This window comes from Macaca nemestrina, chromosome 3 (assembly GCF_043159975.1).
Source record: "Macaca nemestrina isolate mMacNem1 chromosome 3, mMacNem.hap1, whole genome shotgun sequence".
Classification (NCBI taxonomy): domain Eukaryota; kingdom Metazoa; phylum Chordata; class Mammalia; order Primates; family Cercopithecidae; genus Macaca; species Macaca nemestrina.
In genome coordinates, this window is record NC_092127.1 from 81,959,859 (window position 1) to 81,974,628 (window position 14,770).

Consider the following 14,770-nt stretch of genomic DNA (forward strand, 5'->3'; position numbering starts at 1 on the left):
TTCATAATAGAAGTATTTGTAAAATATCAGGAGGTAGAGGAAGAGTGATTACTTAGACAACAGAATTAAAGAAGGCCTTGCAAAGGATTTGATAATTAGGTTGAAACTTGAAAGATGCTTAGGACTTTAAAAAAAACAGTCAAGAAAAAGACATTGTTCTTAGAGGAAATGGTATGGGAAACACTCAGTCATAAAACACATGAAGTGCCTGGGGCAATGCAAATAGTCTGGTACAATGAAGTAAGAAAGCAGTGAGAGATGAGACTGAACAGGTAGGTTGGAGTTCACATTGTGAACAGTTGAATATTTGACCTTATAAGAAGGTTTTCTGTGGCCGGGCGCGGTGGCTCACGCCTGTAATTCCAGCACTTTAGAAGGCCGAGGTGGGCGGATCACGAGGTCAGGAGATCGAGACCATCCTGGCTAACACTGTGAAAACCCGTCTCTACTAAAAACACACAAAAAATAGCCGGGCTTGGGGGCGGGCGCCTGTAGTCCCAGCTACTCCGGAGGCTGAGGGGGCAGAATGGCCTGAACCCAGGAGGCGGAGCTTGCAGTGAGCCGAGATCGCACCACTGCACCTGCAGCCTGGGCGACAGAGCGAGACTCCGTCCCCCGTCCCCCGCCCCCAAAAAAGAACTCTTTCTGTGATGTCCCAAGTGAGAAGCTATGTGAGGCTTTTGATCCAAGTGGTAATGTGACCCTAGCTATAATATGGAAAGATCCTTCAGATGCCTGTGAGTGGGAAGAAAGGGTCCACTACTCTATGTCTCATATGGCATCCTGGTCATTCCTATGCTATATAACTGGGGAAAGGGGGTTTATTATGCTTAAAAGTTAGATTTTTCTAAATCCTGATAGAGAGGAGAGCTATTTTGTATGGTATAGCATGAAAACTGGAGTAAGTTCTCATTCCCATCCCCATTCAAACGTCAGAACACCTGGGGGAGGCACAGGTCAGAAGGTGAAGTATCTCTCCTTCCAGGCTCATTGTGAAGAGCAGGATATAATTATCTTTATAAAACGAGACACTCCAGGAGTTGAATGGCTCACTTAAAACCCAAGCAAACTTAAAATGTATGATCTCCAGTCTATCCACAAAAAAACCCTTACATGCCCCTCAGTCTATCCACAAAAAAAGATTTGGCTGCATACTATTTCCTTGGGGGTGGGGGAAAAGAATAGAGTATACATTTCTTCACACATCTAAAGATTGTTTTAAACTCATTCTACTTATATCCCTACACACTTTTATTTGAAAGCTGCAATGCCCACAAATCCAGGCAGATAATTTACATTTTTATGAAAGCAATTTTGAACAATTTTTTTCCTCTGTATTTTTTGGCCAAAGTTTTTGGCAAGAGGGTGAGTCATAGACTCATAAAAGAAATATTTTGGTCATCAGTGATGTTACTATAACTCTGAGCCTACAACAGATTTCAGATTTCAGTTGCTTGTATTGTAACACCTAAATACATATTATATTATTCCAGGCTAAATAAATTTAGTGGATATCACTCCTGTCTTTTATCTACTGGAATTTATTTCCCAAAGAAGATGTGAAGCTCATGGGTTCATAGAAAGGAGACATCACTATAGACAGAACACTATAAATTTTACAACACTAGGCCCATACTCAACTTAGGATTTGGCTATGTAGAAGAGATGTAAAGACATTGCTGGTGGAAGGGATAAAATATGTAAGAAACAGAAAACTTTCATTCATTCATTCATTCATTCACAAATATTTATTAAGTGCTTCCTAGGTGTTAAACACAGAGCTGGGAACTTGGTTGATCTTAAGGAAGGATGCAAAATAAACCAGGAAAGATATGTGACAGGTAGATGTAGAGGGCTTCATGTAGCTAGTTAACATATTATAATTTGTCTTGGAGGCAATAATTAATCACTTGGGAGAGCATTGAATTTGAAAGATTAATCCAGAGGCATTATCAGATAACTAAAAATGGAAGAGAAAGAAGGAAGGATAACAGTTAAGGGAGGCTCTTGGAAGAGTGTCAAGTGCGAGGGAGCAGAGGCTCTATTGGGTTGATGAGTGAAGAATGAAAAGGAATGGAAAATCAGGGAGTATAGATCAATAAAGAACAGAAGAAATTAGCAACTATTGGGGATACAATGGAGGGAAAATAAAAATATTTTAGTGGGGGCATTGTTGCTTACATACTGCCTATTGTAATATCTACCTTGGTACATTTTGAATATAGGAATTTCCTTTTTCTCATGATTTAATCACTACTATGCCTAATTAGGTCTAGAGTGGAACATGACTGGTTATCTGGAGAAATATATGAAAATGTAAGTGTATAATAATAGTTTTCCTTTCATGTCACTCTAAAAGAAACATGGGAAAATAAGTTTAAAAATAATTACTATAAACAATTTCCCACTATAAGGAGGAAATACAGTTTTGTTAATCAATATACAGAAATCAAACATTAAAGATTATTTCTACATAATTGCTAGAAGATATATGAATACATTCTTTGCTTAAGACTTGACTACAAAAAGTTTTAGGGGAAGATTTCCATACCAAGTTGTGTTTAATAAGGACAAAATTAGTGGCAGTAAGCCAGATATTAGGAAAAATATATTCCTTTTAGGTCAAAAAATTTATGCCTTTTTGCTGAGCTATCATTATAAATGATTTACTTAAATTAAATATTGTCTAGGATGAAAAGTGTGAAAACCATTTTTATAAGAGCCATGAGAGATATGTTACCATACTGATTTGATAAACATGGAACTTCTGGTCTTGGATAAAAGCAAATGGGAAGAGAGTTAATGAGAGAGAAAGTTGATCAGGGAACTCAACTGTGATTAGCAACATAGCAGGGTTTGAATCACGAAAGAACAGGTGTATAAACAGTAGGCCAGTTCCTTTCTAGAAGAAAGATGACAAGTGGGCCGGGCGCGGTGTCTCAGGCAAGTAATCCCAGCACTTTGGGAGGCTGAGGAGGGCGGATCACAAGGTCAGGAGATCGAGACCATCCTGGCTAACATGGTGAAACCCCATCTCTACTAAAAATACAAAAAAACTAGCCAGGCATGGTGGCTGGCGCCTGTAGTCCCAGCTACTCGAGAGGCTGAGGCAGGAGAATGGTGTGAACCTGGGAGGCAGAGCTTGCAGTGAGCCAAGATCACGCCACTGCACTCCAGCCTGGGCGACAGAGCGAGACTCCGTCTAAAAAAAAAAAAAAAAAAAAAAAGAAAGATGACAAGTGTACTACTTGGGGTCGGAGTCTTACATAGCTGAGTGTGCGCCCATGTTCAGCCTTTGTCTGAACCTGGTTCACATTCTTTTCAACACAGCACTACCCTTACCCTCAGATGAATTACATTCTCTCATAGCTACTTGCATTTTGCATTTCTTTTTCCTTTACAGCATTTATCAAAGCTAGTAATTGTCCATTTCTGTGATTATGTGATAAAAGTATGTTTCATCCATTGGGCTATAAGCTTAATAATAGAACTGTGGAAGAGACCATGTCTGTTTTGCTCACAATAGTATTCCCAGCAACAATTAAAATGTCGGGCACATACTTTATTCTCGATAAATATCAATTGAAATGGTTAATGTCTAACAGTCATTTCTCCACATAAACGTCCATGTTAAAATGAAAAACTAGATGGAAACGGTCAGAATTAGGTATCGAATACTGAGAATTTTGAAGAAGCTCAATGTTCAAATGTCAGAGAACAAAATGAGGCAACTGAAGTGGCAGATAGCAACATTATAAGGGCTCATTGATGATCAAGTTAGCATTTATCTATGAAAAGGGGCCCAGAAGTGACTGTGAAAATAGACATTAATCTATGTCGTGTTCATGAAGGTAGTCAAATTAGTGAAGATTAAAAATAAGATAACTGGATGTGTTTTTTTATGTTTTTAATTCTTTTTTATTAGTAGTATTTTTGATTGAAAAATAATAATTGTATACATTTGGGAGTAGAGTGTTGTGTTTTGGTACGTATATACAATGGGGAATGATTAAATCAAGCTAATTAACATATCTATCCCTAACTCACCTATCATTTTTTTTTAATTAATTTATTATTATTATTATACTTTAAGTTCTAGGGTACATGTGCATAACGTGCAGGTTTGTTACATATGTATACTTGTGCCATGTTGGTGTGCTGCACCCATCAACTCGTCCCAGGACAGCAATGCCACTAGCAAGGGGAAATTATACCTGATCCCATCATACAGCCTCTTTAAAGGAAATGCATACATGACTGTGGATGAAGGATAAACTGAAAACGTGATCTATTTTCCTTATTAAAAGCATTTAACAATGTTCTGCATCAAAGTCATTGGGAAAAACTTGTGTCACTATGAAACTGGGGAAAATGTTTTGTCACGAATAGGAAATTGGCTAAGAAATAGGAAATAAAGTGTAGTGATAAACGGGTACTTTCTTGTTGGAAGAGGTAAACAGTGAGGTTTCCAGGGATCAGGGCTGATATGCCTTTTGTTCAGCATGTTAATAAATGATATGTAAAAGGAAAAAAGCCTCTGGAATTTTTACATATGAAGATTATATAACTATTTCAGATAAGGAAATGTGAAATGTCAGATCAACAGACCAAGCTGCATACTGTGTGTGGGCAAAAATCTTAAAAATAAAGGACATTTTTTCTTTTTATTGCAGTATTATAAAAAAAGTTCATATAATATGGCAAATAATACAAACAACACAAAGATATATAAAATAAAGTAAGCCATTCAACTTAGACTGTCCTCCAACTTCCTCACCTCAGTTCTATTGCATAAAGATCATCACCAAACATGGTTTCTAGACTATGTTTTCTGAAACATCAAGTGCATACACATGCACTTCTGTGCATATCCTTTTATATACTTACACACAAATGAGGAGCTTACTATATATACTGTTCTAAACATTGCTTATTGTTTATATAAGAATAAATATTGGAGACATGTTTTCCATTAGCAGTTAGAGATCCACTGCATCATGTTTAATGACTGCATATATATACTATCATACAGATTTTTCCAAATCCAATTTTTATGTTCCCCGACGATGGAAATTTAGGTAGCTTTCTGTTTCTGTTGCTGTTATGTTGCTATTGCTGTGATTTTTGTTATTATTACAACCAGTGCTGCAAAGGCATTCTTGAATGCCTATATCTTTTACATTTATTTATCTAGGATAAATTCCTAGAAATGAGATTATTGCTGAGTCAGAGTAGATATAGTTTGCTTTGCTTTTGCCCAATTGCCTTCCAAAAATTTTGTATCAATATATATCACCAATAGGAAGTGAGCATCTATTTCCCTATACCATAGCCAATAGTGGGTTTTATTAAAAAAAACAACTTTTAGCTTTTTCAAAGTAGGATCTTAATATTTAAATATATATTTTTTTATTTTTCAATTAACTTTTTATTTTTAAAATACAAATCACACATATACACATACTTATGCATATGTGCCCGGAGGAAATGGAGCAGACTGTAGGCTGAAGACTCAGAGAGGAGTCATTCCAATGGCCTTAATCTTGCAGAAGAAATGAGAATAGAGTATATTTAGTTGACCGCAATCATGATTTCTTGAGAAAACCATGCAAGATCAAAAAATAGTTTAACAAAAATGTTTCAACTATTAACTCCTGCTTTTCTATCATATTATACATATTTAATTTTTATATCTTCTCCATCTGTTTACATACAGTAATTCCTCCATCTATTAAGATATATTCACATACAGTTTATTTTATTTCCAACTGCCATTTCGTGTGAGTCTCTCACATATAAAACCTTGCTTTATCATCTGGGATTTATACAAATTAGGAAGACGCTTAAGAACCAAACAAACTAAAAAAGGAAACACTTCACAAAGACAGAAATTGAAGCCATTTTTTTTTCTTGCAGTTTTCTTAGAATTTTTCTAAAAGCCTGGGGTGGTACATCATGATTATTTAGTTTAGAAGTAGCTATCAGGGTTGTATCAAAATATTTTTGCCAATTTATATTGAGATACATTGTTCCAATTTGGGCAATCTTTCAAATGCCTGATTAAATTTGTTGAAAGTTTTTTGTTTGCTACAGCATTTCATATCCTGGGAAAATAAAACCAAATATGTCATTTCTCTTTGTTCTCCACTGAGCCATGCAATGTTAAACAGAGCTTTTTTAAAAAAAAGAAAAAAAAAAACGGAATAAACCCCCTCTAAATCAAATTGACCTTTCTAAGAGGCATTTTTTTCCACATTTTGGCAGTGGCTGAATCTATATTCTTTTTTCCTAGGCACACCATGTGTGGTCCACTTCCTATGGCTGTTCTATTCTCTGAAATGACAATATTTTCAGACTACAGTAGCTTAAAAATCATTAATTCTCAGTCATTGGAAATAACCCATGTTTCACTTGAGGCAAAGAAATCATTTCTGCTTTCTGATAGTTGAGCTTTATTATTGCTTACTTAAGGGAATCCCAACACCAGGAGGTGAGAATAACTTTCCTTTGGAACCATTTTCTTTACATGTTGCTTTCTTTTGCCACCCCACTTCCCCGCCCCCAGCCAGGCTGCCAGCACATTCTCCTCTGGTGCTGGTATGGGGAAAGTAGAGAAAAAGCGTGAACATGAAGGAATAGTTTATTTTAGGTAAACTTCGTCAAGCAGTGAACTTTTATTTTTACTTTTTATATGTTGGGGAAAAAATTTAGAAAGATTTAGAAAGGCAGAATTTTGGAACTGGAACTAAGGTTTAGGGATTTTCGGTTTTACAGATGACAAAACACTTTCAGGCCTCTCTGCTTTTTCCCTTTATAACTTGCCTTCTTTCTCTTGACAAAAGGAAATAGTTTTGCAGTGTACTCAAAATAAAACCCAGTTCCCTTTGGCCTGCAGTATACGGGAATAGTAGCCTGCTTGAAATGGAGGAAAACTTCCTGACTGAGAGTAAAATAGACACCTTTTCCAGACTTCGCTCAAACACCGACTGGGAAGAATCTCTGTAATTCAAAGGTCTGAGTGTGGGAGGCTTTTCCAGCTTCTCTTCTTTTCCAGATTTAAATAAATCAGACTAACATATCATCTTAAGTATGAGTGTATAAACCCTGTGGTAAGCACATCATTAATCACAATAAGCCTGTTCTTTATAATTTACGAGTGAACAAATTCAAAACTCACGTATTTCTATAAGCTGACACAAATTACCCCCAGGGGCTCTAATTGATAAAAATTTGGTCTCAGTTAACTTTTCTGTACCTTGAGTGGATGCCCTGCCAAATATAAGAGAACTGCCTTTATCTATTTTATGTCTTACTTAGCACTGCTGTCTATACACTTTGTCATCAAAATGTTCTATTCAATACCGTTGAGTATTGGAAATTATTTACTGGGTACTTACTATATGAAGGATAATTTACCCATTATCTCTTGTAAACCATCTGATAATTCTATGGAATGAATATCTCCCCTTATTAGATGAGGAAACAGACTCGGGGATAAAAACGTTATCCTATATCTTACTGTTAGTAAGTGGGGAAGACTGCACAGATACATATTATTATATATATATAAAGTTGTATATAATGTTATATATATTTCCATGTCTTACAATTATTGCTCACAACTTTCCAACTATTAGAGATATTTGATATAGTAGTAAAACAGGGATTTTACAGTATTAGAGACTTGAGCCCAAATATTAGCTTCCTTTGTGCAAGTTATTAATATGCAGTGAAACTCAATTAAATAAGACCAGTTGTCTCAAGGCATATTCCCTACAAGCAGAGCCTAACACAGGGATTTGGGTGCATGTGCTTATGGAAGATATTCTCTTCAGGAATAAAGCAGTAAGGGACTGATGGGAGAAGGATACAGAGTAGGAAGGATGGAGAAAGTCTAGCCTTGGCCTGACCCTGCAGATGCTGAAGCATCCATTTGATGGCAGTGTTTGCCATATTGAAGGAAAGGGCAGTGATCTTGTACCTCTTCAGTGTACAAAAGTGTGGCCATTTTCTGACCACAGCAAACGGGTGGCATAGCTCCCTCCCAGGCAAATTCTGGAAAGGTGCTTTCTGTCAATCAAGGGTGATTTTCCTGAGAAGGTGGCAGGTGTAAGCCATCAGTCCACATTATTCTCAGTATCTGAGAGATGAGTGTCCCAGCAAGTACAGATGGGTAGGGTATGGCCTGTACAACATCTACTCTATCAACCTTTGTGGATTGTCAGCTGGATGCCATTTACCATATCCCTCACCCTAAAGAAACAAAATCTAATAGGAGAGAAAACAAATTTGACTGGGGTCAATCTCAAAGTATATTTATGATGTGATGGCCTGTTTTGTATGCCTTAGACTGAAGCTGGAAATATGGAGGACAGAAAAAAAGGGAGAGAGAAAAGATCTAAGGGACTAATGAAGGGCACAGGGAAAGTAAATGGTACAAGAAGGGAGTGATTCTTGGAGACCACTTAGAAATTAGTGGATGAGATGGGAAAGCGTATTTTAGACAGTAGGAACAGCATAAACAGAGGTGGCTTGACTAATCATGATGACTTTAGGGACCAGCATTAGCTCTCTCTAGCTAGACTATTTGGACCTTGTGAGCATAGGGTGGAAGATGGGGTTAAAAGGATAAGCAAGAGCCGTCTCAAGAGAGACCTTCTGGTTTATGCCTAAGGGTGAACTTAACACTGAGAAAATGAGAATGTTGAAAAAGATTACTAATGGTCTCAGGTCTATTTTTGCCACATCTATGATAGTAATTACTTACGGACATTTTATTCTATAATTAGATTCATGCAGTGTTGCCAAGCTGACTTTTTCCACTTCCACTTTCCTGGAAATATCTGAAATGCGGGATGGATAGTCTCATCATAGTAATATAGATGATTAAAATTTGTTAAGGGTAATTGTGAGGATGGCGTAAGAAAAAAGAACACTGCCTTATTCCCCATGGTAACAAAAGTGTGGTTTTGAGCACACTGGCCCAAGCTTGCAGAGGCTGGTTGTAGGTCTTTCTCTAGGCTTTTCCAAGCTGCCTACCCTGACACTTGTTCCCTCATTTCTGAGGCTGTTCTACTTCTACTGTAGACCCGAGGGCTATGAGATGTCTCACTTTCTAACTTATTTTGCTTTTTCTTAGATCCATGGCCCACATCATAGAACACTGGTAGACTTCAGGGTGGAGTCTGACTTATTTATTTTTGCTTACGGTCACCATTGTTTCCACTCCATTTTGATACTTTTTCCTTTTCCTGTCATAGAATCATATCGCTTTTCCATAAGGCCTCTCTATGGAGTAGGTCCTCTGTGTACAACTCCCCTGAATTCCAGCCAAGGTACATGTGTTAGAAATACTCGTCTGAAAGTGGAACGCTGGGGTGTGGAGCAGTGGGAAACAGAGGTGTGAGTCTAATGTTCAGTAAGAGACATATACAAAAAAAAAAATTCTTAACAATACTGTTTATAATAGCAAAACTTGGAAGAAAACCAAATGCCCTTTGCGGGAGGGGATGAATAAGTATAACATAGTCACACAATAGATTATTGTATAGCTGTCAAATGAATAGATTACAGTCCCACCCAGTAATATGGATGAAACATAGTCATTCAATATTAAATATAAAAAGTCAGTCCCAAAAGTTGACATAGCGCATGATATCCTTTTTGTAATTTTGAAAGAATAAAAATAAAAGTAAACATTTTAATAACATAAAGATAGGTAGTAAAACCATATAAAAAAGGAAGCAGGGGACAAATGAAACAGGAATCGAGGTGGTGGTTATTTGGAAAGGGGAAGCAGAGAGATGGTATTGGGCAGATAACTAGGTGTATGTCAAGATCCTAATTTTTATTTTGAATGATGGGCTTATGTGTGCTTATTATATAATTAAAAGTAACTAAAAATTGTTACCTACACCAAAAGACAATACAGAACGATGAGAAGAGTGTGTCATGAGTCAAGGTTTATAATTAAACCAACTCTGTGTACTTCAGTCCCCAAACAAAGTCATATATAGCTACCATAGTTATTCAGGAGATAAAGGGGACAGCAATGCTTATGTCATGAGCTGCTTTGAGAGTTAACTGAAACAACCTATGAGTAGGAAGTATGAAGAAATTATAAAAACTAATACAGCTGTGAAAAAGAAAGTATCACATTTCTTCATTACCTTTTTCAATTGAAATTTGACTCCCAGTTTGAAGGCACTTTGAGTTATCAGTGAGGTTTACTCCTTTGTCTGCAACATGCTCCTCCATCAAGGTTGAGAAAAGGGGCATCGGAGCAGAAAGGAGTTGTGGGGGGATCCTCCTAGTCACGGGTGAGAAGTTTACTGCTCTGGTCTGGTCGGTCTCTCAGACTGTGACAGCCTCACAGTTTCTTCACTGATTTGGGAATGAGGGTGAATCTTCGGCAAGACTGGGAACAATGACCTCTAAATTTAGGCCTTGGTGAGTATATGTATTAATCCATTTTCATGCTGCTGATAAAGACACACCTGAGACTGGGAAATTTACAAAAGAAAGAGGTTTGTTGGACTTACAATTCCACATAGCTAAGGAGGCCTCACAATCATGGCAGAAGGCATGAAGGAGCAAGTCACATCTATGTGGATGGCAGCAGGCAAAGAGAGAGATCTTGTACAGGGGAACTCCTCTTTTTAAAACCATCAGCTCCCATGAGACTTATTCACTATCACGAGAATAGCATGAGAAACACCTGCTCCCATGATTCAGTTACCTCCCACTGGGTCCCTCCTATGACATGTGAGAATTGTGGGAGTTATAATTCAAGATGAGATTTGGGTGGGGAAACAGCGAAACCATATCAGTATACAACATGACATTTCTCTCTGAGGCCTTGCCACTTGATCAGGTTTTAGTTAAAACTCAGATATTCTTACCTCTCTCCACTTTTTGGAAATCTTATCTCTCTCTTCTTGTCCAGAGAGTCACTCCCCTTCTCTCTAGAATACTTGGCACATTCTCTTCGATTAATTTTTCCCCAAAAGGTAGGAAAACATTGACTTCAGGCAGCTTCTGCTGTATGGCCTGCAAATGTACCCAAAGCAAAAAACTAATCCAGGGAAATGGAAAAGAAAAAAAATGTATGAAGGAGAAACACAAATATTTTAGTAAATTTGTCTATCCAAATGTTAAGCGCTGGTCAATGGAACTCAGTAAATATTTCTGATCTGCTTCTACCTCCAAGTTGATAACAAAAAGGATAGGCTTTTGTTTCTCTATGTGACCCAGATTAGAAAGAGATTTCATTTGGGCATGGCAGCAAAATCTGCTCTCATGTTTACCTCTTCCGGCTGTGCTCCTCTTTCCACAGAGCAAAAATGGCAGCCTTTGTGATCTGGTGCCCAGAAGAGTGTTAACATATAAGGGATGATCAACAAAAATTTCCTGACTGATAACTACAAAATAGAAGATAAGAAAGTACATTTTTTTCCTTAGAAAGAAGATACCCTGGACAAAAGCAGAAGAATTAGCGTGCATTTCAGAAGTGACTTGTGTCTTTCTATGGTGGGCATACTCCAGCCCATTTCCTTATGTCTAGGCTGAAACTGACTGGATTTTCACCAGTCCAAGGAATAGGAAGTATACTTCCTTGAAGTAATAGTTAGAATATCCATATATGCCTTTAAGACAACTTACCCACGCATACCCTTTCCTACTATGCATAGCAAAATGTGAACGGAGCTCAATGCTCTGTTGTCCTTTACTCTCCATTGATTCATGTAAGCAAACAAAATAAGACACTCTTCTCCCTTAAAAGAGCAATATTTTAATCTGAGAGAAGTTATTTGAACTAACTAACTTGCCATTCAGGAAAAATTTCACTGGCCTCCTAGCAGCTCCACAGGGGTAACAACTATTCATTACATGCATCTCCTGAGTAATCAGCAGACCCCAGCCAATTTCTCCAGATGGCCTATCCTATCACTGGGTGTTGCAATAACATAAAAGAAACCATGCTTTGTGTGGGCTGATTTGAAAATGGATCTCTGTTATGAAGATAAATATAGAAAACTTATCAGGTTACTAATCTGCCATTGAATGTGGGCCTCAAAGGAAAGTCATAATCATGCTTGTCATATCTGTCTTCAAAGGCTGCAACAAATATAGCTAATGAATTACAAAAGCACCTGCCTCCACCTTTATGGCTTCCCTTTATTTACTTTCCTTTGTCTTTTGAAAATGATATCAACTGATTTCACTGTAATTGATAATGATAATAAAATAGTGATTTCTGATCTGCATTTTCACCATTGACCTTACATCAGAGGTTTTATTGTTTTGTTTTTTGCCTTAGTTTAGCTAGAAATTTAGGACAACTTAAAAATCATCTATTTTATCTGTAATTGACTATAAATGTTTTTAAATAAATAAATGAATATATACATTTAGTGATCTCAAATTATTTCAGAGCTGTATAAAACTATCTTTCTTTAGTCATACATAAACATTCTCCCTAATTTTAATTAATAATGCATTTCAAATTATTTTAAAATTTATTTTTTGTTTAAAGATTGAATGTAGTAGAATGCCACTTGCTGCATAAAACTTTTTAAAATTATTTAAAATGTTTATTAAACCACTTTTTAGGCTTATCAACTGACTATTTCCTTGCTTTTAACCTTTTTTCCTTGATCTCATTTTCTAAGCCTGGATTTTTTTAAACAAATAAATATGCTTTTTGCCTGTAACTATTAGACTAAATTGTAGTATTTTAATACTTACTAATATTACCAGTTCTTATCATAAGAGAAAGATAAATTAATTTTTCCTATGAGTTTCAGGATTACTAACACATTAAAGTATATTTGAAATTACCATTTAAAAACGTATTTCTAGAGTATAAGCACATGAGAAATGTTGAATAGAGAAATTATCTTAAAATGTAAATGTAAATACTTGATTAAGTGTTGAAAACATTTGGAATACATATTTTTACTTTTGGTATTACATATGTCTGTAATAATAGTTTCTACAATTATGAAGTGGTATTCATACTTAATTGTTTATATTCTGTAGTGAAATATCTTATTTCTTTTATACTTTTTTAGTCACATGATCTCCAACTAGTTCCTTTTTTAAAAAAAATAAAATTTATTCTGTAGAATAATTTTAGATTTACCAAAGAACTGCAAAGTTAGTGATGAGATTCTCCATAATCAGTTTCCCCTGTTATTGACATCTTACATTAGAATGGTACATTTGTTATAATTAATTTGTACATTTGTTATAATTAATGAACCAATATTAATAGATTATTATAATTAAAATGCATATTTTATTCAGACTTCCTTTTGCCCAGTGTCCTTTTTTAGCTGTTGCTTTAGAATTCTACTCAGAATACATTACGTTTAATTATATCTCTCTAGGCTCCTCTTGGCTGAGATAGTTTCTCAGACTTTCTTCGTTTTTGACAACCTTAACAGTTTGAGGAGCATTGATCGGGTATTTTCTATAATGTCTCTTAACTGGAAGTTGTCTGATGTTTTTCTCATGATTATACTGGAGTTATGACTATTTTGGAGAAAGGTCACAGAGGTAAAGTGCCATTTGTATCACATCATTTGGAGGATTCATACAATTAACATAACTTCCTACTGTTCACATTAACCTTTGTCATTTGGCTGAGGTGGTCTTTGCCAGGTCTCTTCAATGCGTAAAGTTAAATCCTCTCTCAACTCTCCATACTGCACACTTTAGAAAGAAATCATATGAATGGTCCACACTTGAGGAGTGGGGCTCCTACATGAATTATTTGAAATTCTTCTTTACAGGACACTTTCCACCTTACCCATGTTGTTGTTGTTGTTGTTGTTTTTCTTTATCATTCATTTATATCAGTATGGACTCATGGATATTTATTTTATAATTTGGGTTGTAATCTAATAATACTTTATTTTCCTGCTTGGATTGTTCCAGCTGTGACCATTGTGGACTCTTTTAGTTAACTCCTATGCTATCTGACATATGCCCATCACTGCAGGTATTTTCTTTTTTGTTTTTCAGCACTTCCTTACTTTTTGGTTTTGTAAAATGTTCTTCACTTATATTGCTCCAGCTTATGTATCTGCTCCAGTTGGAACAGAAAATTGTAGATTTTCATTGTAATTCATGATTACATTTTCATTGTAATTCATCCAATTACATTGGATTGTAGAATTTTAGGATTCTTCTCCAAAGAGTCCTGGTTCATATTATTGGTATTAAAATCCACAATGTGGGTATTAGATGCCTAACTCATGTGTATACACATATCTAAATATTTAATTGGATATCTACATATATAAATATTTATATATATCTGTCTGTATCTATATTAAGCTAAATACGAGGTAATGCTAATGTCTTCAATTCTAATCCATCGCCACATGAATCATTTTCACTTCTTCCCTGTGCACATCTGTGAACTCCCACTCCAACAATAAGAAGCCTGGCTCCCACCGTCCACCATCCATTTACCCAACTGTTCAATTCTAGCATACATATACAGCAGTATCAGAATTCTTTACTACTCTCCTGGAAAATAACCCTGTCAACTAGAATCCAGTGATTGTGCAGTTTCTGTTGCTTTTAGTCATACAGACTCTACTCATTTCTAAAGTTACTTAGTGTCAGTACCTTTGCCCCCACCACCCTTCAGTGAGATTCTTTCATACATTTGTTATGTAGTTGATTATTGTGACACATTCTGCATTCATTTTACTCTGAAATCCTCTGACCTCTTAAATATTTTTTTAGCTTGCATACC